At 50.8% G+C, this 25,603-nt stretch overlaps 1 long non-coding RNA gene across 1 annotated transcript; it reads left to right on the forward strand.

The window, feature by feature from the left end:
* Window positions 1-2,769: 2,769 nt before the first annotated feature.
* LOC119505580 lies at window positions 2,770-4,921 on the forward strand. Its single transcript, XR_005210765.1, has 3 exons — window positions 2,770-3,104; window positions 3,831-3,965; window positions 4,841-4,921. It is a non-coding gene; the product is annotated as an uncharacterized LOC119505580 (long non-coding RNA).
* The last annotated feature ends 20,682 nt before the right edge of the window (window positions 4,922-25,603 follow it).

The raw sequence follows: 25,603 nt of genomic DNA on the forward strand, positions 1-25,603 counted from the left end.
AGTTTCAGCCGGCTGCAGGGTGGCAAGATATTTGGACAACTATTTTCTTTCCCACGTGTCATTTAAAAACAGCAAAGGAGAGACGGAGGGAGGGAGAGAGGATTTCTGAAGATAGAACACTTAAACGAATGGGTTCTCGCCGTCTCGCGCCCACACCAGCCAGGCTGAGTAACTACCCCTTCTGTAGGTGCCCCGCCCCTGCCAATCTGAGCTGCTTACATATATTCTGCGTGATCCTTCCACCCCGGCCAAGGTTGGCTGGAACAAAGTGCACGTTCGACCCAAGAGCAGCCAGTCTTGAAGTCGGCCTGTGGCCTGAGAAGTGGCCCTGTGTGAAAGCTCATTTAACCCATGGCCTGTCCTGGTGGAGCATGTTCAAACCAATCAAATCTTCTCCTTGGGGGGCAATGAATGCAAGCTGAGAACTTGAGAGATGCATGGAGGGAAGCCAAGAGAAACTCTGGGGCTGCAGAAGCCATGAGTTCGCAGGGAGCCACAGGCCGGAGAAACCATGAAGTAGCAGAAGCCACTGGTGGCAGAATACACAAAGAAGCAGAAACCAGGAGACAGACGGGAGAGGGGAAGATACAGCAGGCAATGGGGGCAGTTAGAGGAAGAGCCAAGAAGCCTTAATGGACAAACATTAGAAAAGGGTGCTGGAGAAAACAAGTTTAATCAGTTCTCCGGGGAGCTTTCCAGACGCCAGGAGGCCCGGCTGAGCTGTAGGCCAGCTTCTGTTTTCTTCATTTCCTCATATATCCCACGCGCTCAAGGTGCCCTGGCAGTGTCCCTGCTCCTTCCACGTCCACGTTCCAGGCATGTTGGCCTGGGCCGGTTCGAGAAATCCCAGCTACATTGTGCAGAGGGAGAACCTGGAAGTGGGAGAAAGCTCTTTGGAAAGGCAGTGAAAACCCTCAGCCCGGGTTTCACAAAGAGCAGGGATGCCGGCATGGGTGGGGGGGACGGTGGTGGGTGCAGCTCCGATCCCGGAGCTCGGGAGTCTGCAGCCCAGCTCTAACCCCGAGCTAATCCCGTTTCGTGGGGTCTCAGTTCTACCGTCTGTAAAAGTAAGTGCTGCCTATGTCCCATCTCAGCATAATGTTTGGCAAATCCAAGACACAAGAGGTAAAAATGATCTTAAAAAAAAAAAGCTGGGAACTTAAAAATCCAAAATCCAATGGGCCAACAAATATTGTCCTCATTTGTTTGCAAAAGACACCAGCAGAAATTTAAGGTAATTAATACAATTCCATTTTTTAATTTTAAAAGGAAAAACTGCACAACCAGATATTTGAAATACTGGGCTCCAAGGACTCGGAGGAGGCAGCTCGGCTGCCGATGGAATGCCCAGCTCCACGCCAACAGGGTATTTTCTGCTCGAAGATCAAAAGAGCCCCCAAATTAAATCCTTCAACATTCCAAAATGTCAAAAGAATCCAAGAACCCAAAAGTTCTAAAATTTCCAAGATTTCACAACTTCTAAAACGCTCAAGATATTTAAATTCATAGAGAATCTATGATTCCAAACATGTGACAAACCCAAGATCCAGGAAGCACTAAAGTTTCCAAGATTCTCAAACTTCCAAAGGCCTTAACATCCCAAATTCTGAAAGCCCCAAATACCCACTTGGGACATGCTTGAGAAGCTTGATGGGAGCAGGGCCATGGCCTCTACCTCTTGCTTTTGCTCAGGTGGGAGGTGAAGGCCGTCCCCTTTGGGCCTGGCTGTCCCTGAGGCCAGGGGAGAGGGCAGTGCTTTCTGAGTTCAGAGTGGTCTCCGTGATAAGGAGCCGCAGAGGTCCAGGAGTGCTGTGAGTTGGACCTTAGTCCTCCTCTACGCCCCTCTGGGGGTCCCCACCCACCTCCATGCCCCCTGAGGGCCCCCACCCTTGCCTGTGCTCCTGTGGGCCCCTACTCCGTCTCTGGGAAAGGACAGCTGTTGCCTGGCTGTTTTCTGAGCCCCATGTCCCACCTCCTCATCTAGTCCACGGGTTCTGCCCTCAGAGAGCTTACTTTCTAGTGAGGAGGATGGGCCGTCAAGCAGCAAGGAGCCCCTGGAAGGTTTAAGCAGGGCACTGCCCTGCCACTGCCTCCCCCCCCACCCCGACGGGTGCCCCTAGGTCACATCCCAAGGATACGAGGCATCATCTCCTGCCCCAGGAGGAAGAATCTTGGAGGCTCCTGTCGGCAGCCTGCTTACCCCGGGACACTGCTGCCCACCTCAGCCCTCCCGCCGGCTGCTGCTCCGTCTGCCCACCCCAGGCCTGACCCTCTACCTCAGGCCCCATCAGGACCCCCTCCAGCTCAGCTGCAGCTCTGGTTCTGCTGCTCCCCGAGCTGGGCCCCTCCTTTCCATCTCTGATCCTCAGGAGAGGCCTGCACCTCAGGGTCTGGGGGAGAGAAGAAAGCTGCTGAGGCAGCAACCCCCCAGCCCCAAGTCAGGACCCCTACCCGGGCGTGGGATGGGGGGCTGTACCATGGCAAAGGTGGTGGCGGAAGAGCTTTTGGGTAGGGGGACACAGATTCCCAGCCCAGACTTGACTACATACCCCCTGGCTGGGAACTCGGGGAGCTTCCATTTCCTCCACTTTGGGGGGGACTTACCCTCCTCACAAGGTGTGCGGAGATTGGGGGTCGGACTGTTGGCCCTGGACTTGTTAACGGTCCGATCGGGGGTCCCCCGCCCCTCCCCGCCCCTCTCCCCAACGCTGAGCCAAGCGGCCGGCGCGCGGAAGGGGGCGGCGCCGAGGAGCCCGGGACGTCTTTCAACACAAACACTAATTGTGGGTCCCACGTGGCCCTTCCCTGGCTCCATTCATGAAAGTGGTATTTTTAGCCCTGGACCGGCCGCCCGCGGTCGCGGTGGGGGTGGCCAGGCCATGTGTCATGTCTGAGTGATCACGGACTCACCCTGCTCGGGAAACCGGCCACGCGGACCAGCTGCTGCCTCCCGGGCCGCCGCCGCCTCCGGGACGAGCGCCGCGGTGTTCAGCGGCTCTGGCTGCTTAAACCTCCGCACCTCCAAGGCGCAGCCCGGGGCGTGGGGAGTAATGGTAACAGCACTGAGCTCTTACTGGGTGCCAGGCACCGTTCTGATTTCACATGTAAGTCATTTAATGCTGAGTGTGAGGCAGATCCTATTATTAACTCGTTTTACAGAGGAGGAGGTCGAGGCTGGGAGCAGTGAAGTTAGCTTCCTCGAGCCCAGCAGAGCAGGGAGACTTGAAAGCACACAGTCGAGTTCCAGGCCCCATGCTCTCACTGCCTGGTCGCTTGGGATCTGGACCATGGGTGGACAAGGATCTACTGATAGTGGTTCCTCCTGCCTGGGACCCCAGAGCCCAGACCCACTCTACCCCCCACCATGTTCTTTGAGATTGTCGGGAACATCCAGCTCAACCCGCCTTTGGTGGTAAGGTAATGGAGGCTCAGAAAGGGGCCCAAGAGTATGGAGCCAATTGGCTTTAATTCCCAAGCCAGGACTCTTCCCAGGAAATGATTCCATTGGACAAGTTCTTCTTATTACCTGCCCACTTCCTCAGCCTACTCCTGAGCTCAGCACCATCACCCAGCTTAGCTTACAGTAAAGAGCCTGGACTCTGGAAGCAGGTTTGAGCCGTTCTCTAGACTTGCTGTGTGACCTTGGGCAAGTCACCTAACCTCTCTGAGCCTCAGTTTCCTCCTCCATAAAATGGGAGTGATTCGTAAGGCTGTGTGGTGAGTTTAAATTGCTTGGTGGAGTCAGTAGATGTATATTTCCTTATCTTGGGCTCTTCAAACTACTTCTTCAACCCCACTGTGACCGAGATGTATGGTGTTCACCTATCCAGGGTTAGTCTTGGAAACAGAAGATATGATGGTGAAATTGTAGACACTGTGACCAGCTATGGGGAGCTATTTGGAGCCAATCATGCCATGGCAGCATCTGCCCACTCCTTGGTTTCCAGCAGAAGAGAATTTGGCAGGTGGGGAGGAAAAAGAAAGGGAGAGAGGGAAGGAGGGAGGGAGAGAGGGAGGACGAGCAAGAGAAAAGGCCTGTTGACTCCCTGAGCGCGCTGCCCAAATAGGAAAGTAGAACAGGCATGATGGGGTTTGGGGCCAGCCAACTTAGCCGTGACCCCCTGGGTAACTTTGGGTGAGTCTTTGCCCCTTCTGGGACCTCAGTCTCCTAAAATGTAAAGAGAAATCAGGGCTCTTTCAGGGCTCTTCCCATCCACATTTTCTGTGACTTGATCAGGGCACGCGCCTCCTTTTACCCCTGCTCCAACACGCGTGCACACACACACGCACACACACAGGCACACACGCACTGCTCTGCGTTTCTGGACTTGCCCATGGCCCATGAGGGCAGGTCCCAATGGCCGCCTTAGCCTGTGATCCGGTGGCCTGTAAGCTCAGTTCCCCAAGGCCCCGGGCCTGAGTCCCAGTTGCGAATTTCCTGGTCAGAGAATCTCATTGGCCCGACTGGAATCTGGTGTCAGTTGGTTAGGTCACATGTCAAGGTCTATGGATGGAGCAGCTTCTCCAAAATCAGGGTGTGGATGAGGAGAAAATGAAGGCATCTCTAATTTAGAGACAATACAATTCCACCAGTGATGTAAATGAGTTACATGGAAAAATGCAATGACCGTAATTCTTCATTTACCCAGAAAGCTATCTAGAAACATCTGGAACTGGGCTGAAAATTCAAAAGAAAAAACTACTCCCCACTCCCAGTTGCCAAAATAAATGTCAAAAGTCCATGCCCTTGACTCATCAGAGAATCTCCTCATTTGTTGTTTATTAACTCTTAGAATACATACAGTGCTAACACGCATACGTCATTGGTTTTCCACTACAGGGAGATGCGAAGATGGTGGTGAGAAGTAACCACTGATATCCGGACTGTGAGGGAGAAATATTTAAAACTAATAAAAAAAACTGTTTTTTTAATGCAGTTTTATTGAGATACATTCACACACCATACAAACTATCCGAAGCATACAGTCACTGGCTCCCGGTATCATTACATAGTCAAAGCACAGCTTTTTTGTTGCTGTTGTTTTATTTGTTTTGTTTTGTTTCATTTTGTTTTTAAATTAAATTCAGTTTTATTGAAATATATTCACATATCATACAGTCATCCATGGTGTGCAATCAACTGTTCACAGTACCATCATATAGTTATGCATTCATCACCCCAGTCTATTTTTGAACATTTTCCTTACATCAGAAAGAATCAGAATAAGAGTAAAAAATAAAAGTAAAAAAGAACACCCAAACCATTCCCCCCATCCCACCCTATTTTTTCATTTAGTTTTTGTCCCCATTTTTCTACTCATCCACTCATACACTGGATAAAGGGAGAAAGCACAGCTTTTAAAAGTAGGTTCAAGGAGAATGTTCAATTAGGATGAACTTAAATGTTTGGAAATGAACAGGGGTGTTGGTAGCAAGATGTGAGAATAACTAACAGCGCCGAATGGTGTGTGAATGAGGTGGAAAGGGGAAGCTCAGAGTCATATATGTCACCAGAAGGAAAGTTGGAGGTCAAAAGATGGGAATGTATAAAACTGAATCCTATGGTGGACAATGTCCATGATCAACTGTACAAATACTAGAAATCGCTTCCACGAACCAGAACAAATGTATGCAATACAATTAGAAGTTAATAATAGAGGGGCATATAGGGAAGAAATATATACCTATTGCAAACTATATACTATAGTTAGTAGTATTTCAACATTTTTTCATAAACGGTAACAAATGTACTATACCAACACTACGAGTCAACAATTGAGGGGGGGGTGGTTAGGGATAGGGGAGGATTAGAGTTTCCTTTTCTTTTTTTTTTTTCATCTTTCACTTTATTTCTTGTCTGGAGTAATGAAAAGTTTCTAAAAATTGAACAAAACTTAAGTGTGGTGATGGATGCACAACTGTATGAGGGTACCCAGGGGCAAGTGATTGTACACTTTGGATCTTTGGATAATTGTATGGTATCTGAACAATCTCAATAAGAAAGAATTTGTAAAAAAAAAAAAAAAAAAAAGCAGGCTCAAGGACTTAGAAGTTTGGGAGATGTTCTTTGCCCAGGCAGAGTGATCACATAGTCAAAGCTCACAATGACAACTCTGAGAAATCAAGAGTGAATAAAATTGGGTTCCCTGATCCCCTTTTAAGATGGTATAAATATATAATATTGTGAAAGGCTTCTTTTTAAAAAAAGTTCTCAGTTTTTAACAGAAGGGATAGGTTTTGCTTGGAAAATGCATTATTGTGGAATAATGCAGTGTAAACGATGTATGACTACACAAGGACTTGCAAGCCAATCCAACAAAAATAATAAATGGCACAATTTTGAAACCAAACTCTGTAACTAGCAGCTAGAGTTTCATCATGGCAAGAACAAAGTGCTTTAGCAGTGACTTCAGTTGGATTGAGGGCCTTGGGGACCATGCCAAGAGCTTGAAGGCAGATAATTTTCAGGAGCAATGCCTAGTTCCAGCCCATGATGTAATTTTACCCTCTCACCTCCAGTGAGAGACCCTCGCACTTGATAATGGGGAAGGGGGAGGGGATAAGACCCTGCAGATCCATAGCCTGTTCAAACTTGAGTCCTGGAGGGGAAATTCAGGGTCTTCTGGGGGGCAGTACACCCAAAAATTTATGCACATCAAAATCACTTGGAAGCTCATAAAAACTTCAGATTCTCAGAGATTTTGATCCAGGAAGTCTGGGAGAGGAATCGGGAACATATATTTTAAACACATTCCCTCTGTGATTCAGATGCGGTTGGCCCATGGGCCACACATTGAGAAATGCTGCTGTAGACCACCACCCCCATTTCACAGGTGGGGAAACCAAGGCCCAGAGTGAGAACGGGCAAAGACTCAGGGACACATTGCGAGTCAGAAGCTGAGCCGGCCTCTGGCATGTCCAGGGCTCCTTTCCACTGAATTCCGCCTGCCCACGGACTGCACCCTGGGGTTAACATTCCAAGGAGCCAGGTCACAGGAAAGGAAATGTCAGCTGAGCCTATTCTGCTGTTCGAGCACCCGCTGTGACTCCAGGCTCTGCCAGACGCAGCCCTCAGAGCTCCAGTGGCCAAACTCCATGAGCCTGGTTTTTCCAGATGGGCTTGGCAACGGGATTACAAAAGCCAGCATTTATATTTCGTTTCCCCGAGAAAATAAATGAGCAGTTTCGCTCCAGGAAAAGTGGTCAGAGGAAGCAGTGTTCCTCGCCGGGAGGTAGTCCTGGCCCCTTCCCAAGCCCTCCAGGGCTGTCTTAACATCCTCAAGTTATCTATGTGGTGTCAGATCCTTGGATAAGGCGCCCATTGGGCTTCTGGCTCAAGAGCCCTCTCCTGACTAGAGCAGTGGCTAAAGGGATAGGGACAGAGAGGTACTCTCTGGAGACAAAAAGGATTTTCCCCAGCTGCTCCTGTTGCCTCCTTCCCCCGCCATAGTTTCTAAAAATGGAGGATGATGGAATATGTGATTGTTTTCCGGTTTTCTACGACTATGGCAACAGGTCTCAAAGGCGGACCATTCTGCTCCATCCCACCTCTACTCAGGAGACATCTGGAAACATTTTTGTTGTTACAATTGGGGGTTCGCTACTGGCACTTAGTGGATAGAGGCCAGGGATGCTGCTAAACATCCTACAGTGCACAGGACAGCCCCCCAGAACAGGGATTGTCCTGCCCCAACTGTCCATTGTGCCAAGGATGAAACACCTTGAACTCTGGGGAAGGGGCCTAGAATGTTAGGAGTCTGGGTGGGAGACCAGGTTTTGCCTCTCAAGCTGTGTGAGCTTGGGCAAGGCACTGACCTCCCTGGGCCTCAGACTCCCATCTCCACAAAGAAGAGGTGGGAGAGGCCCGTCTGGGGGACCCTCACAGTTCTCAGGAAGTCCAGGAAGCCTGAGACAATGGCCCTGCCTTTGAACCTCAGCTGCGGTTATGCAGGGGGGTCTATCTAGCCCCCCTTGCCTGAAGGGTGAACAATCAGTTCCCCTGAGCCCCTCCCCCAAAGTGCAATACCTGGAACTCCTTCTCCATCAGGAATGGAAAAACCATTATCTGCAGAATGACACCGCTTTGCAAAAATGCAGGTGGACAGTTGCCAAGCAAAACTCCAGGGGAGGGGTGGAAAAAAGGGCTCCGAGCTGCCAATCACTGGTCGTGCCAGCAACCAGCACCTTCAGGGATCACAGAACAGCCCTGGACAGGCCACTCAACTGCTCCGGACTTTGCTTGCCCCAACCCTACAGTGAGAAGATGGACCTGGGTGTTGCTAGGAGCCTTGGAGGGACTGTGGGCTGCAGGTGCACACAGGGGGCCCTTCCAGGTACGGCAAGCCTAAAGTTGGGAGCTGGAAGGAGAGGAAAGGGCTGCCCTGCCTGATGGAGCCACACAACCACCACTGGTGTTGCCAAAGGGCTTGAAAACAGGCTTGCTTCCTAAGGGCTGGTCACATGTCCTGCCCACCAACCCAGTTTCTTTCTTGGTCCAAAGAATAAGTCCCGTCCCCTGTCAAGAGTTTGGCAGAGTGCCCTGAACCATTAGGGGGCTGGCAAGTAGCAGCTCAAGGGGACCAGCTTTAATGGGTGGCTGAGAAGGACCCATAATCCCATGGCAGCCTCTTTCCTCCCAGGAGGTGAGAGACCACGAAGACCAGCTCTGATAGGCTGAGTGAGTTCAGGCTATGCTGCAAGAAGCCCTGGGATGGCTGTCAGGAGGGCTGAGTTCTAACACCAGAGGGGAGAGTTAGCCTCAGTTTCTCCTCCTGGACAATGAGAAGTTTGGTCCAGAGAACCTGTGAGATCTTCAGCTCTAGCCATTGGTGGCTCCAGGAGCATATGAGATGGAGCTGTGGTTAGAGTAGCACATGGGGGCAGAGCTTGGAAGAGCTGGTTGTCTTTATCTGGGTAACAGTTCCCTATCCCACCCCACAGAGAACAGAATTGCCTTTCAGTCCCTTTGCTCTCTAGAGGGAAGAGGAAGGAGGAGGAAGGAGGCAGAGTAGCCTCGGTCAAGCCCAGGGTAGGGGCTGGCACCGTGGCCCCTCACTGCACTCAGTGCCGCCCGCTGCGGGAGGCAGTGTGGCCCAATGGTTAGAATATTCACACTGCTCTCACCTAGACCAGGATTCAAATCTTGATCCAGCCATTGCCAATCTGTGCCAAACTTGAGCCTCAGTTTCCTCCACTATAAAATGGAGTTAGCAACGTATGCCTCTTTTACTGGTTGTTCTGTTTGCCTCTGTGCCAGTTTGAATATATTGTGTCTCCCAAATGCCATTATCTTTGATGTAATCTTGTGTGGGCAGATGTTATCAGTGTTGATTAGATTGTAATTCTTTGAGTGTTTCTTTGGAATGTGCCCCACCCAACTGTGGGTGATGAGTCTGATTGGGTAATTTCCATGGAGGTGTTGGCCCGCCCATTCAGGGTGGGTCTAAGTTGATCAGTGGAGCCATATAAATGAGCTGACGGGCAGAGGGAACTCAGTGCAGCTGTGAGTGACATTTTGAAGAGGAGCTACAGCCAAGAGGGACATTTTGAAGAAAGCTCAGGAGCTGCAGATGAGAGACATTTTGAAGACGGCCATTGAAAGCAGAGTCTTGCTCCAGAGAAGCTAAGAGAGGACAAATACCCCCACTGCAACTAAGAGTGACATTTTTGAGGAGCATCCTAGGAGAAAGCCATTTTGAAACCAGAACTTTGGAGCAGACACCAGCCACGTGCCTTCCCAGCTAACAGAGGTTTCCCGGACACCATTGGCCATCCTCCAGTGAAGGTACCCGATTACTGATGTGTTACCTTGGACACTTTATGGCCTTAAGACTGTAACTGTGTAACCAAATAAACCCCCTTTTATAAAAGCTGATCCATCTCTGGTGTTTTGCATTCTGGCAGCATTAGCAAACTAGAACAGCCTCCATCCCTGCTTCCAGATTTATTCTTGCCCCTCCTTGCCCTGCTCCATACTCCAGGAAGTTGAGGTCACCCCAGTAGGAGATCAGGGGGAGGGAGGAGAGAGAGAGAGGTCAGGGAATCTCCCCAGATCCCTTCTCTGCAGGGCCACGGCTGCCCACTCTGGCTGGTAACACTGCGCCCCCTTCCCACCCCTTCAGTCCTGGGGTGGCACATCATCCTGGGGTTGCTGGTTCCTGGTTCCATCACCCCCTACTGGGTCCTTTAACCCTGTGGCCACACCTCAGCAAATACTCCCTTCCTTAGACTCTCTTGGGGGAGGGGCTGGGTTCCCAAACTTGTCTGCATATTAGAATCACCTGGGGATTTTTAAGAATTCCAAAGCCTGGACCGCACTCTCCAGGCCAGTTAGATCACAGCCTCTGCATGGAGGATGCAGGCACTGGGACTTCGCGATGCTCTTGGGGTGGTTGCAGTGGGCACACCTGTTGGCGAGCCACTGCGGGAAAGCCTTGACAGGGCCATGTGTGTCTTGTCAGGGGTCTGCATAATAAATGGCTTCTTAGGCTTATTGTGAGGATTAAAAGAAATAATGACTGCAAAGCATGTAGCCCAGATCCTGGTACTTAGTTAATGCCTGGTAAAATGTATAGAGAATACCATCGGCATTGTCGTGAGAGGGGCTTCTGCCCAGCCAGGCCTCTGGGTTACTGTGGGCCACGGGGAGGCTACAAAGGGAGGTCGGAGGAGGCATCAGGGCCAAGTCCAAGGTAAGACCAGAAGGCAGTGCTTGGCAGGAAGGAGGAGCCCAGGCTGAGACAGAAGGGGGTGGAGGTTGGGGGATGCTGTGCTGGCTGGTGATCTGGGGGACAAGGCTGTGAGAAGCCCAGGGCGGGGAGGATGCCAGACACCCCTCCAAGCCAGGAGGCACCTGCCTTGGGGGTCTATGGCTTCTAGGCAGCTGGACCACTCAGGGGCCCTGGAAGGTCCAGCGTGGGCACCCAGGGCAAGTGGGAGAGTTGGTCCAGAAAGCAGCATGGCCTGCGGCAAATACACACGCCGTGTAGGGACTTTTGGCTGGTCTGCCATTGTGCCCCCCCCCCTAATTTGTCATGGGTCCCAGTCCACCCTTGGCAGCCCCAGTGGGCCCCCAGCCTCTCCTTTGGCTTCCTGGCCAAAGGCAACAACTGTCACTTTCATTTACTTCCAAGGGTTTGCCTGGCACCCGCTCGTCTTGCTGGGCTGGGCTGGGCATGGGGGGCAGGGGGCCTCCAGGGAGCCTTGGCCCTGATGGGGAGATCACATTCCCTCCCTTGCTTGCCTAGGGGGACGGGCGTGATATCGAAGCAGGGAGCCTCCTGACCAGGAAAGGACGCCTGGACCAGGAGGCACTGGCCCAGCCTTGTATTTGCTCCCCAGATCATCCTCCATTCCACAAACATTCCTGAGCACCCACCATGTGCCCAGCCAGGGCCCTGGGCTCTGATGGTGAGCAAGGCAAGGCCCCTGCCCCCAGAGCTCAAGTCTGGCTGGAGGGAGCAGGGGTGAGGCGGGGAAGAGGGGCTTCTGCAAGGCAGAGCGGCCAGAGGCACCAGAGGGGGCTCAGCTCCTGGCTCTGTCTGCATTAGCTGCAGGCCTTAGGGAAGGCTGATCCGTCTCTCTGAGCCTCAGCTTTGTCTTCTGCAAAAAAGGGGCAATAACCCATCCTCACAGGGTGGTTGATGGAGGAAATGAGATAGGGTGGCATGAGGGTCCCCGTTTGGCACTGTTTGCCACTCCTTCCCCAGGAGGGGAGGCCTTTTCCCTGCTGGTGCCTGTGGTTAAAGCAAAGTAGAGAGAGAGGCAGCTCTCTGGGGACAGAGCCGACCAGGAACCAGCTTCTGTGGGCCCCCCCAGAACTCCAGACCCACTCCAGGAAACCTCCAGAGCCTGGGTTCCCAGATCCCCGCTGCGGGCTGCTGGCACGCTGGTGACCACAGGCTGTCCCTTCCCCTCTCTGAGGTCCAACTTCCCCTTCTGTCCTCAGGGCTTCATCTGGGCTGCGCGCAAGCCTTCCCAGCACTGGTGTTCCAGGGAGAATTAAAGACCTCGTGGTCCCCTTTGGCAGGTGGGAATGGAAAGGCCCAGAAAGGACAGTGGTCTATTCAAGGACTCACATATCCACAGTGGAGACAGAACAAGAGGCCAGATATCCTGACTCCAAATCTGTAGCCCTCTCCCCACTCTCCTCCAGAGAGTGCCATGCAGAGGGCCTGGGGACCAGGCAGCCCTGGTGGAAGGCCTCCCTCATTAAGCGGCAGCCCACCAAAGCCCTTGGCTCCATTGAAGCAACCAGCCTCTCCCTCCAAACATCCTCCCACTCTAAACAAGTCACTCTTCCTGCTGCACCTTCCATGGCTCCCCATCACCAAATGGAAATCTCACCCAGGGTCCAGGGTCCCCATCTCCCTCTCCAAGCTGATTTCCCTCTGTCCCCCAACATTTGCCTTCTGTTCTGGTCCGTGCATACCACTGACTATCCCCATCTCCAGGTCCCGCTCCTAGAATGCCCTGCTCTTGGAGACCCACACAAATGATACCTGCCCTGGGAAGGCTTCCTGCTTCCCCAGTCGCCCCTCTCTCCTCTGGGCCACACAAGGACTCTCCTAGGCTCTCTGGGTACCTGATAGGGTGGCACCTGGGAGCAGAGCCCAAGTCCCACCTACCTCTTGGCATCTCTTCTCATCCTCAGCACCAAGAATTAAAAGAGGAAGGACTAAATGACCCCAGTGCCCTGAGCCCACACCAGGACAAACAGACAGGGCATGTCGGGAGCTATTTGGGATGCAATTCTGGGTCAGAGGTGGTGGGGAGCTGGGCACTGATCCCGCCTCCAGCGGCTGTTTTTGTTTTCCTTCTCCCTGGGCAGAAGCTGCACCCCTCCCCCGCCACCACCCTGCTGAACCACAGCTGGTTTTTATTGCATCAAGGCTCAAAAAAGGCCTGAGCATATTTTTAGAGAGAAGGGGGAAAAGATTTTCTTCCCTGACCCAACATGAGGGCCTGCTGCAATTTTCCATCTGCTCTCCCATCTGGGTGGAGCTGGAGGAGAAGTTTCTCTGCAGGAGGACAGCGGTTTATGAGCTCATAGACAAGGCAAAGCGAGAGGCCGCGTGCCTCCCTCCCCCAGCACAAACACACTCACTCACACACACACACAATCTTACATGCACACATACACAAATGCACACACCGCATCACACGTATACACACACACCGCATCACACATACATACACATTGCAACACATATACACACACACAACCTCAGGTGTGTGAGCTTGAGAGAGGAGAGCCGTCCATTGGATTAAGGTCACTGGAGGAGCAAGAGGGCCTTTGAGCCAGCAGCAGCTCCAGCTCCAAGTCCCGCTACAAGGGAGTAACTAAATGGGACCCCAAACCAGGGGTCCCCACACTTGCACCCCAGAGCCCTGGGGTGTGCAGTGTCCCCACCAGGGTGGCTGGATCCCGAAGACCCAGGCTGGTCTGGAAGCAGGCTGAAGAATGTGCTAGATGCATCCACAAAGGTCTGGCTTTCATTTGTCTGAAGACACTGTGGGGATGAACAAAATACCTAACACTGCTGAATTCATCGAGCTTGCTGTTGCGATGAAGTTTCTCAAGCAAAAGTTGCTAAATGCACCAGAGCTCTGCCGGTGTGGGGTGTGTGTGTTTGTTGTGGGTGTGGTATGTATGTGCTTGTGTGCGTGTGTTTATGTGTAGTGTGAGTATGTATGTTGTGGTTTGTGGTTTGTGTGTATTACAGCATATACGTATTTGTAGACTGTGTTTATGTGTAGTGTAGTTTGTGGTGCATGTGTGTGTGTTGTGCTGTGTTTGATGTGTGCTGTGTGTACGGTGTGGCTTGTGTTGTGTGTGTATAGTGTTGTGTTGTGTGTTTGATGTGTGAGTTGTTTGTATATTATAATCAGGGGCTGCGCTTGCTAGCAGCCAGAGGCACGCTTGGAATGGGGGCCTGTGTTGGGGGGTTGGGGGAGAGGGAGGGTCCCTGCTTCTTCTGAACACACTCTCCAAAGTGGTGCCTTTTCAAGATCTTCCCAGGGTGATTTGTTGATGGAAGACAGGCAGGGAAAGAAGGTGATTGAAGGGAAAGGGCCCCTTTCACAAACTGGCCCCCCACCAGTCGCTGCCCCTGATGTCAAAACCCAGCAAACCTGACCGCCTCTGGTGACGTCCAATGCTAAAACCCCAAATCCCCTCAGACAGCCACAGATGACAAAGCTGAGCAGAGAGGCACGTGGCCCAGTGTTACCCCTAGAACAGGAACTAGAGCCCAGCCCTTCCCTCCTCCCCACAGTGGGACAAGCCTTTGGGGCCCTTCAGTGCCCAGGAGCCAGGAGCGGTGGTGATGCTGGGACCACAGCCCAGTCCACAGCACCCCGCAGCCATGAGGACACCCAGCAGCGGTGCCCAGAGCTGGCACCCAGGGGCCTGGGCTCTCCACAAACATGGTCTTGTTTCCTTCTCACACCCACCCACCCACCCACCAAGGGGGCATCACTGCCCTGTTTTATCAGAGATGGAAATAGGCTCAGAGGGGAGACAGAGATGAAGGCAGGCTCCTGGCAGCCACCGGGAGTAGAGAAGTCCCTGGCGAGGCAGCCTCTGGCTTTGGGGATGAGGTGAGGGAGTTGGGGGTGGCTTGCGGGTTTGTCGGGGTGGGCTTTTCAGGTAGGGAGACCCAGATCTAAGACATTCCAAGTCCTGGGGCCTTGGGCAAGTCCCTTCCCTCCCTGAGCCTGGGTCCCTCCCCTGTAAAATGGGGATAACAATAGCTCAATCGATGTGTGTCCTGTTCCCGGCCCCAGCTGCCCAGGACAGCCATGAGTTATAAGCTGGACTTGGCTGACCCAAAGCCCCTACCCTCCTGGCCCTAGAAGAGGCTACAGGGAAGAAAGAAATTGCGGTCCTTGGAAAGTTACCAGCTGGCCCTCCAAGGAACAGGAGAGCCATTTGTGAAGATGCCACCAGTGCCAGCGCCTGCTGCCAGGAACAGCCTCCCAACGTCACTCCATGTTCTGGGGTCCTGTTTGCGCCCTCCGTGCCAGCCCTGCACCAGGCCCTGGGGACTCCTTGTCAAACACAATCAGGCCTTTCCCTCCCAAGATCACCTCACTTGACCCTCCCCTGCTCAAAGCCTTTCCTAGCTCCCTTTTGGAGGTATAAAATCTGGATTCTCTCGCTGGGCAGCCCAGATCTCTCTCAGAGTGGCCAGCAACCCCCGTGGCAGAGCTTGGTTCAGCCCTGACACATAGGAGACCACTCAACAAGGTGTCTTCTGGAGTCCTGCCCCTCCTCTGGCAATCTCCAACTCACACTTCAAGACCCACCTCAGCCTTTACCTCCTCCAGGAAGCCTGCCGAGATGCCCACCCTCTCCAGGCCAATGTAGGTGACTTCTTCCCAGGTGGAGCTGCCCAGTCCCCAAATCCTACAGGCTTGCTGTCCCAACTGGACATGATGGCTCCACTCCCCGCCCGCTGGCCCTGGCATGTCCACCCTACCCCACCCCAACCTCCATTTCCTGTGGATTTCATCGGGGTTAACCGAAGCTGACGGAAAAGGCTCAAGAAATCCGGGTGCTGCGGTGGCTGCTGGTGAGGAAGGTCTCCCCGACTCGCTGCGCTGGCCCAGCACCTGGCCCCACAGGAAGTCTGACAAAGAGCTCAGGGTAGGAGCTTTTTCTACAGGCCGACATGGGGGGAGCAACCTCTCTGCGACCAGCCCCGCCTGCCGCCCCTCCCCACCAGGGTCACTCTGCTGACCTCCTGGGCTCAATGGCTCATTGTTCTCCTCTAGCCCCTGACCAGGCCGGGCCTGCTGGGAACCAGCTGCTAAAAATAGCCCCACCGGATAGCTTGGGTCCAGGGCTTATCTCCCTCCTGGGTTCAGGCGCTGCTCCACTCTTCCTGGCCACTACCCCGGGCCATGTCCCCTTGGCCAGCACCCAGATCACCTCACTGGAGAGTCCAAACTCAGACTCGCCAAACATTTAGTGGAAAGTTCAAGGCCAGCTCCAGTTCCCTGAGGGACAGACCCCCATGGTGCAGACTTTTGGAGCTGTATGAGTTCAGCGGTGGGGGGAGCTCAGCCTGCAGCAGGTCTGGAGAAAGGGCCTAGAAGAACAGGCCACCATTGGCTGGGCAGAAAGAACCAGGGAAAGGCTTTCCAGGTGCTTGGACAGCAGAAGCAAAGGAACGAAGGATGAGGCTGAACATACAATGAGAGGCTGTAGAAAGTCTCTCTCGTAGAGCAGGAGGTAGGTCTTCAAGGGAAGCTCGGGCTTAGGTGAGAAGCGTCCTGAGTGGTGGCGGCGAGGCTTACCTGACCTTCCTGAGCACACCTTGCCTGGGGCGGGAGCCCTGGACACCTTCACTTCTAGGGCCTGCTCCCAGCTGTCCTCCCTAAGGAGGAGCCCCAGGCCCTGAGAGGAGCCAAGGGCTGGTGAGGGCGGAGACAGGTGGTCCTAGGATGACCCCCTCACCTCCAGCAGAGGCCCCGGGAAGGAGGTTGCCCACCAGAGCCTCCTCAGGTGGGGTCTGTGAGCACATGGAGTCCATTTGGGACTTCCATCACCAGTTTTCAAGTGCCTGCTCGGGCTGGGTGTTAGGGAGCCTTGACTGCCCAAGGAAAGAGCAGACAAGTAAGAAGGCAATTCCAGGGCTGAGTCGCCTGAGCAGGGTGCTGGGACTACCCAGTGAAGGTCCCTTCCTCTGGACTTTGTACCATCCTCAGAGAGTTCCTGGAGGACACCACCCCTGAGCTGAGCCTAGAAGATTGAGTAGAAGATGGCCAGGGGCGGAGGTGGCAGGAAGCGAGCCTGGCCAGTGTGGTCCATGGGCAGGACTGGGCTACGGAGAGGGCTTCCAGGCTCAGAGGCTATCCTCCTTGGAATTCCCGACAGACTCAAGCACAGTAGTTGCCCAAAGAAAGGCTGTGGAGTGAAAGTTGAAAAGGTGGGAATCAAATTGAGTAGATGAAATCCTATTCTCAAATTTGAAGTCTGGGAACTTGATCACTGATTGATTATTCAAAAGGAAGGCCCTTGCCATTTGTACTTTGGTGATTTCATTTATAAACTGTATAAATGAACTTTAAGAGACCACCTGTATTGCACAGAAGGCACCAAAAGTCCCTCCTGGGAGGGGCCCCCCAGGCCAGGCGTGGATTCCAGGGGGGCCCCATGTGCACCCGCCTCTGGGCGCGTGGAGGGCCTGGTGGGAAATGCACTCCTGGTCAGCTCCCACGGACACTGTGGGGGACTCACTGGCTCTTCACCCCTCCCAGAACCCGCTGCCTTTGCCATGTGGCTGTGCCACTCCTCCTGTCGGAGCTGGAGTGTCCCTCCCTGCCCTTTGACTTGCTTTAGCTCCTGTGATGTTAGCAGCCAAGCCTCCAACAGAGGCTTAAAATACACTTGTGTCTTAAAGAAGAATTAATGCCAATTCTACACAATATCTTCCAGAAAATAGAAGAGGAGGGAAAAGTTCCTGATTCATTTTATGAAGTCCCTATTATGCTGCTAGCAAAACTAAAGACAATATAAAAAAAGGAAACTACAGACTGATGTCCCTCAAGTAGATAAAGCAAAAATCCTTAGCAAAATATTAGCAAACAGAATTCAGCAATATGTTTTAAAAAGTTATACACCATGACCAGATGGCATTTATTTCAGTGGTTCATTATTTGAAAATCAATCCTTATACTCCACCATATTAACAGGCTAAAGAAGAAAAATTACATAAGCATATCTATTGATGTAAAAAATATATAGTATTTGACAAATTCCAACACCCATTACTGATAAAAACTCTCAGAAAACTAGAAACAGAGGGAGAACTTCCTTGCATTGATGAAGAACATCTACAAAAAACCCACAGCTAATATCAGTTATTGGTGAAAGCAATAAAGCAAGAAAAGGAAGCCAAAGGCATACAGATTGGAAAGGAAGAAATAAAACTGCTTGTTTGCAGATGACAAGGTTGTCTGTATAAGAAAAATCCAAGGAAACTACAAAAAAATTTCCTAGAACAAATGAGTGAGTTCAGCAATGGCATAGCACAAGAAACAGGATCAACATACAAAAACCAAATGTATTTCTAGCAACGAACACATGGAAACAGAAATTAAAAAAATACATATGATACCATTCACAATAGCTCAAAAAATGAAATAGGTGTAAACCTAACAAAACATTACAGGATTTGTAAGCTGGAAACCACAAAACGCTGATGAAAGAAATAAAAGAAGATCTAAATAAATAGAGAGACATACTATACTTGTGGATTGAAAGAATCAACATAGTAAAGATGTCAGTTCTTCCCAAATTGATATATAGTTTTAACACAATTCCAGTCAAAATATCAGCAAGATTTTTTATAGATTAGACAAGATTATTCTAAAATTTATATGGAAAGGCAAAGGATCTACAAGAGCTAAAACAACTTTGGAACAGAAACAGCAAGTGGGAGGAATCAGTCTTACATAGCTAATGCTATCAGACTGTGGGGTACTGGCAGATCCCTAAATCAATGGGACAGGACAGAGAACCTAGAGACAGAGAACCCCACTGATTGTGAACAAAGGTGCAAAAGCAGGTCAGTGAGCCCACTTTACCCTCACTCAGATGGCCGTAATAAGAAAGTCATAATAACAAGTGCCCGCGCGGATGTGGTGGGCATGTAAAACGGGGCAGCTGCTGTGGAAAACAGCTGGACAGTTTCTCAAGAGGTTAAACATAGGGTTACTGTACAACCCAGCAATTCCACACTGAGGTATATAACCACAAGAATTGAAAACATGTGTCCACAGAAAAGCTGGTACACAAGTGCTCACGATATCATTTTTTACAATAGCCAAAAAGCAGAAACAACCCAAATGTCCATCAACTGAAGAAAGGATAAATAAAATGTGGTGTACTATGTGGTATATACAATGGAATATTATTTGAGAATAAGAAGAAATGAAGTATTGACACATGCTACCACATGGATGAACCTTGAAAACCTTATGCTAAGCAAAAGAAGCCAGTCACAGAAGACCACATATCGTAGGATTCCATTTACATGAAATGTCCAGAATAGACAAATCCATAAGAGACAGAAAGAAAGTCGATTGGCGGTTGCCTAGGCCTGGGGTGGGAGTGGGGGGACAGGAGGTGGATTTCAGGAAGGCAATGACTGCTAATGGGTTTGGAGTTATTTTTAGAAGGTGTCTCAGTTTCCTGGCTGCACAGTTTCCCCACTGCTAAAACAAATACCGATCAATGGGGGGCTTTACAACAGGAATTCATTGGCTTACAGATTCAGAGGCTAGAAGGCTGGCTTCCTCCCGGGTCGGTAGCTTTCTGTCTGGCTGGCAGTCTTTGGGGTTTTTGGGCTTTCCCATCACATGGCAATGCATATAGCAGTACCTTCTCCTTTTGGGTCCCATTGACTTCCAGTTTCTGGCTGCTCCCGTGGTGTCTTTCTCTGTAAGACCTCAGGAATAGGATTAAGACCCACCTTAACCAAAAACAACATCTCTAAAAAGTCCTGTTTATAATGGGTTCACACCCGCAGGAATAGATTAAGATTAAGAACATGTTTTTCTGGGGTACATCATTCAACCTACCACAATAGATGAATGCTTAAAAAAGTGTCTTACCCTATCAGGGGTGTGAGTCTCCCTGGCAATGTGGAACACGACTCCCAGGGATGAGCCTGGCCCTGGCATCATGGGATCGACAATGGCTTCTTGACCAAAAGGGGAGAAAGAAATACAATAAAATAAGTTTTCATTGGCTAACAGATTTCAAATAAAGTTGAGAGGCTGTCCTGGAGGTTACTCTCATGCAAGCTTCAGCCAGATACTGCAAATCACCACGGTATGTCAAGCCCCAACCAACAGTATTCCTGAAAACCCTAAAGAAAACCCAGGGCTCTATCTAAGACTCCATAAAAGTTTTACTTATTAAGTTTATTTTCCAGAAACTTAAAACTTCCAGATTGTTCCTATGCCAGATAAGTCCTGAAACTTAGAGGCACCAGTCTCTCCCAGAACACCAACCAGTTGCATTCCTCTACCCCATAATGTCGACACCCCTTTTCAACATGAAGATGTTAAAATGGTCATTGCCCAAATATCCCTAAAGACTGAGAGAATGATCAAATGAAAGGGAGGAGTTGTAAACAGAGAAGTTAGGATTTAACAAATGATTATGACCACTGAATCATTATACAGATATATCTTTTTAGTTTCTAGTGTATTAGAATAGCCTGAAGGAAATACTTGAAATTTTGGAAATGTAACCCATCCTATACTCTGAAATTTGCTCTATAACTACCTGTTAAACTGCTTTTTGAAATTTACCACTTTTCTGTATATGTTTATATTTCATAATAAAAATATAAAAAAAAACACAAACTATCATAAGCAGCAACAAAAAGAATGAACTTTTGATACACATAACAACTTGATGGATCTCAAGGGCATTTTGCTTAGCGAAAAAAGACAATCTCAGAAAGTCGTATACTGCATGATTCCATTTATATAACATTCTTGAAATGACAAAATTATAGAAATAGAGAATAGGCTGGTGGTTGCCAGGGGTTAAATTGGTGAGGGGGTGACTATAAAAGGGAATAGAGGAAGATCATTGTGGTAATGGAACAGTTCTGTATCTTGATTCAGTAGTGTGATAAAATGTGATAAAATGTGGTATGTGATAAAATGACACATGATAAATCTATACATGAGATAAAATGACATATTACTATATACACATATTGTACCAAAGTTAGTTTCCTGGTTTTGATATTGTACTATAATATTGTAAAATGGAACCATTGGGGACCCCTCTGTAGTATCTTTGCAATTTCTTATGAATATATAATTATTTAAAAATTAAAAGATAAAAATACAAATGCTTTCATTGCAATGAGAATTTTCCCCAGGTAGAGGCTGACCCTTCGGTCTTGATGGTTTGTTTTGCAGCACTATTGTGCCAATAGCTGACTGATATGTGACCACTTGTCCCACCAATTCTCCACAGCCCGAAGTGGATGATGTCAGTGGTGACTGTGGCAGAAACAGCTAGCTGTCCCCTGACATCTGTTCTACCTTCTGTTACCCCAGAGTGATAGAACCTCTGATTTTTATCTGGCCATATGGCTCCCTGGATTAATGCTACATTTCCCAGCTTCCCTTGGAAGGCTAACGCACACTTAACTTAAGGTCCTTAAGTTAAGTGTTCCTTAATGGCTGAACACTTAAGACTCTTAATTAAGGCACGTTTAGTTTAGTGTGGCCATGTGGCTAAGTTCTGGCCAACAGGATGTAAGGTAAAGTATCCTGTAACAGTTTCTGGGAACCCTCTCTAAGAAATAGCTTATATTCACTGTCCCCTTTTTCTTAGCCCCTTTACCCTTCCTGCTAATTGGAATGCAGAATTGATGGCTAGAGCTCCAGCAGCCATTTTAGACATGAGGCGGAAGCTGAATTTTACAGATGGCAAAGCAACAAAATAGAAGGAATTGAGATCCCTTGTGGTGATGGAGCCTGCGATACTAGCCCTGGGCTGCTAGCATCTGGCTTTCCTTCATGTGAAAGAGATACAAACTCCTGACATGGGTTTTCCATCACTCATAGCAGAACTCAATCTTTACTTATACAGTGACTTCTTATTATGGCTACCCTTTTTCATGAGCTTATCCTGTGCAATCCACCATGCTAAGCACTATATGGCCTTCCAGCCATTATATAAGTATTTATTAAACACCTACTATGCATCGGGCACTGTGTTAAGTGCTGGGGCTACTGCAAGAAACAAGACTGGGCTTTATAGTTGTGAGAAAAGACAGGCAGCTATGAAATGAATGCATATGTATATGTAATCACACTCTTATGCAAGTGCCATGACCAAAAACGCACAAGGCTCTCTGCTATCAGGGAAGGCCTCCCTGGGGAGGTGATATCTGAACCAAGCCCCGAAGGGGGAGGGAAGAGAATATAGCCTGGTGCTTAACAGCATGTATTCTGAAGCCAGCTAGCCTGGGTTCATTTCCCAGGGTCTCCCTTTTGCTGCTATGTAACCTTGGGTAAGATGCATAATCTCTCCATGCCTCAGTTTTCTTGCCTGAAAGATGGGGATTTAGTTAACAAAGCATTTATATAGCATTCACTGTGTGCCAGTAACTGTTCTAAGCACTTTACAAGAATTAGCTCTTTTAATCCTCATTTCAGCTACCTTATGGTGTAGGTTCCTATCCCAGTATATAGATGGGTAAACTGAGACCTGGAAAGGTGAAGTAACGTACCCAGGGCCACAAAACTAATAACTGGCAGAGCTGGGAGCTACCCCAGCCAATCTGGCTCTGGAGTCTGTCCTTGGGACCCTAAAATGTAGTAATTAATAATAATAGTTCAAAACCCACGGGGTTGTTGTAAAAACGAACTGAGAAAACATCAAGTACTTATCACAGTGCCTGGCAACAAGTAAGTGCTCCATAAATGTTAGTTATTATTGTTGTCATCATTATTATTATTAACTAAGGAGGAGTGGAAAGAATGTTCCAGGCAGAGGGAATTTCAAGTACAAAGGTCTTGAGATGGAAATGGAGAGATGTGGTGTATTTGAGCACCCGAAGGCCACCCAGCCAGGCTGTAGTGCAGATTGCTCCCTGGTCCCTAGAAAGTGGGAGCTGTTATTATCCCCATTTTAATAAAATAAATGTGGAAAAAGTGGCTCAGAGAGGTTAAGTGACTTGCCTGAGGTCACACAGAGAAGAAGCATCTGAGCTCAGACTCAGATGTGGATCTGTCAGCCTCCAAAGCCTTCGCTCCCAGTCACTACCCTCCACCACCTGGGAATGGGACAGAATGCTGGGTTCCAGTCAGTCCCTGCCTCCAGAACATTTCAGAGGAAGAAGCAAAAAGCCTAAAGTGGTCAGAGTCTGACAGCCCCTGGAGATCACTTTGAACACACCCTCTCTTTTTCAGATGGGGAAACTGAGGCCCAGTGAAGGAAGAGACTTGCCAGACCTAGATGCTGGGTCCCCTTCTCCCAGCCCAGGGACCGCCAGCTTTGCCTTCTGCCTCTCCAGAGCCTACCCATTGCCATCCCCTTTTCATGTCTTCCCCTGGGGATCACACACTACACTTCGTCCCCTGAGAGGGCTGCTCTGTCCCCTGGGCTTGCTGTGGGTGTGTGTGGTGGAGTGTGCAGCTGTGGACTTTTACCCCAGGGGAAGAAGCTTGTAAATAACCAGCAGATCGGAACTCGGGACAACCTGCTAGAGGGCTTGGAGGGCAGCGTCCCTGGGGGCGTGAACCCATACAGACTCTGGGGCAAGTGGTAAACAAACTGCCCCGTCCAAGCCTCTGGGGACACGGCTGAGCTCTGTCTTCAGAGCCCTAACAACCCTGCACAGAGACGTGCACGCGCGCACACACACTCACACACACACACACACAAAGGGACACTTGGCTTGGATCCCAGCCCCTCACACCACACAAAGCCCCATCTGCCCCTTCGGAATGTCCTTAGACAAGAGAAAAAGGCTTTTTTCTCCTTGTTTTCCAGAAGAAACCGAAGTGGGGAGGGACTTGTCTAAGGTCCTGCAGAGGGGTTTGGGCAGATCTGGGAACAGAACCAGAACTCCCGACGGCCAGGCCAGCTACCTAATGGCGTAAGTGCTATTCAGTTGCCCCTGAAACGGGCAGACCCTGCTGAGCCTACGTGGGCCCTGGCACCCACCCCACCCACCTGGGGCCTGACCTTGCCGTTGAGTCACTAGTTGTTAGCAACCGGCCAGGGAGCAGATGCGGGGGCTGCGTCCTCCGGTGCAGCTGGCTGGAAGCTTGGCCTCCCGGCACCGCCTGGTCCACAGACACAGCCCCAGGCCCTGCTCTGAGCAGGAGCCACAAACAGCCGGCCAGCGGGCAGCCACAGGCCTCCCTCCCTGCGGCCCCTGAAATCCACGCTCCCCCTCTGTGCCTGGCTCCTGGCAGGGGCTTTACACATAGTCATTATCTCCTGGGTGGGTTTACTAAGCCCATTTAACAGATGGGGTGACTGAGGCTCGATAAGGCATCTCGTCACACAGCTTTACAGAAAACTGAGGTCACCTTAGGCCCTGTTGTCCCCACACGCTGATGTGCACGCTCACTCCACGGCCTCCCTTAGAAGAAGGATCCCTTGGGCCCAGCCTCAGTCAATCTCAGCCCGCTGGAGGAATACATTGTTTCAAGGAAGGTGTAGCTGAAGCTGCCTAGAAGTTAGGAACTGGGATCCCAGGCCGTGCCAGCCGTGACGTGCTGGTCCACTTTCTCCCAACCTTAATTTTCTCATTCCTACCACGGAAATAATCACGAGAGCTTCTCCCAGGCTGTTGCGAGGGCTCTCGGAGACAAGGCCCATCGTGCCCTCGGGGTGGGTCCTTGTATGGCCGCGGCTATTAGTTTTTATCTGCAACCTGGCACTGTCCTTCCCAGCCCGGGCCAGGACTTCACTCCTGTCACTGCTGGTACTGAGCAGACCCATCAGCCCCACAGCGGTGCCTCATCCCCTCGTTGTCTCCTTCCAGCCAAGGAAGGGGCACCACAGTGGCAGGGGGCCCAGGGTACCCCCTCCCCACCCGCCTGGCTGGGCCAGGGAGAGGACAGCCAATGCCAGATGTTCCACAGACGGTGCCAATTGTAAGCAAAACAACAGAAAACATGAGGCTTCTCTGGGGCTCCGGGCCTGGAAATCGGGGCCTGAGGTTTGCTGGGAAGAAAGGCATGTCGGAGAAGATTTCTAGGGTAGGAAGTCAGTGGGAGGGAACCAGAGAGGACACAGAAAGCAAAGGGACCAGGGGAGCAAAGTCAGGGAGGGTGCTACAAGTGGGGAGCTTGGAGGAGTTTGGGGAAATGAGGGGTGCAGGGAAGAGTGAGGCCCAAGAATCAAGCTGTAGGTAGTGGGGGGAAGTGGAGGGGTGCAGGGAGGAGCGAGCCTCGAGAATCGGGCTGTAGGTTGTGGCCTGAGCAAGAGAGTTGCAGGGGCCACTGCTGACCTGCTCCCATGTCCCCACAGCTGCTTAGGGAGCTGATTTCAGATGGAAAGAACTTTCGAAGCCCTTCTGAGCTGCCTTGAGAGATAATGAGCTCCCTGTCACCAGAGGGAGGTAAGCAAGCAGACACCTAGGAAGGGATCCAAGCACCGGACAGTTTGCGCTAGATGATCTCTTCTAGGCTCTTCCATATCTGCCCCCAAACCAGGCTGAGCAAGCACATGGCTGAGATGGCAGAGCCTGGGGGCCTGAGGGACGCGACCCACCAACCAGGAGCCTCGATGAGGTGGGCCCCGGCAGACGCTGAATCCCCTGCCGCTGCATCAGACTGAATCTCGCCACTGCTCCTGCTTCCCTTTCCACCCTTCCATGCCCAGTCTGCCAGCTGACCCTGTCTGCTCCCAGCTGGACCAAGACCAGGCCGTGGCATGGGGACAAGCTGTTTCTGACTCTCTCCCTGGAACAGGACGGCTTTGTTCTCCAGCAAAACCATTCCTGGAAGGACGAGGATCTGGGGTCTAAGAGGAAAGGCTCCCTGCCCGCGCTGGTCCAATTTGCAGCTCACCCTGTGACCCTGGATGACGAGGTGACTAGCA

The sequence above is a fragment of the Choloepus didactylus genome, chromosome 10, assembly GCF_015220235.1.
Source record: "Choloepus didactylus isolate mChoDid1 chromosome 10, mChoDid1.pri, whole genome shotgun sequence".
Taxonomy (NCBI): domain Eukaryota; kingdom Metazoa; phylum Chordata; class Mammalia; order Pilosa; family Megalonychidae; genus Choloepus; species Choloepus didactylus.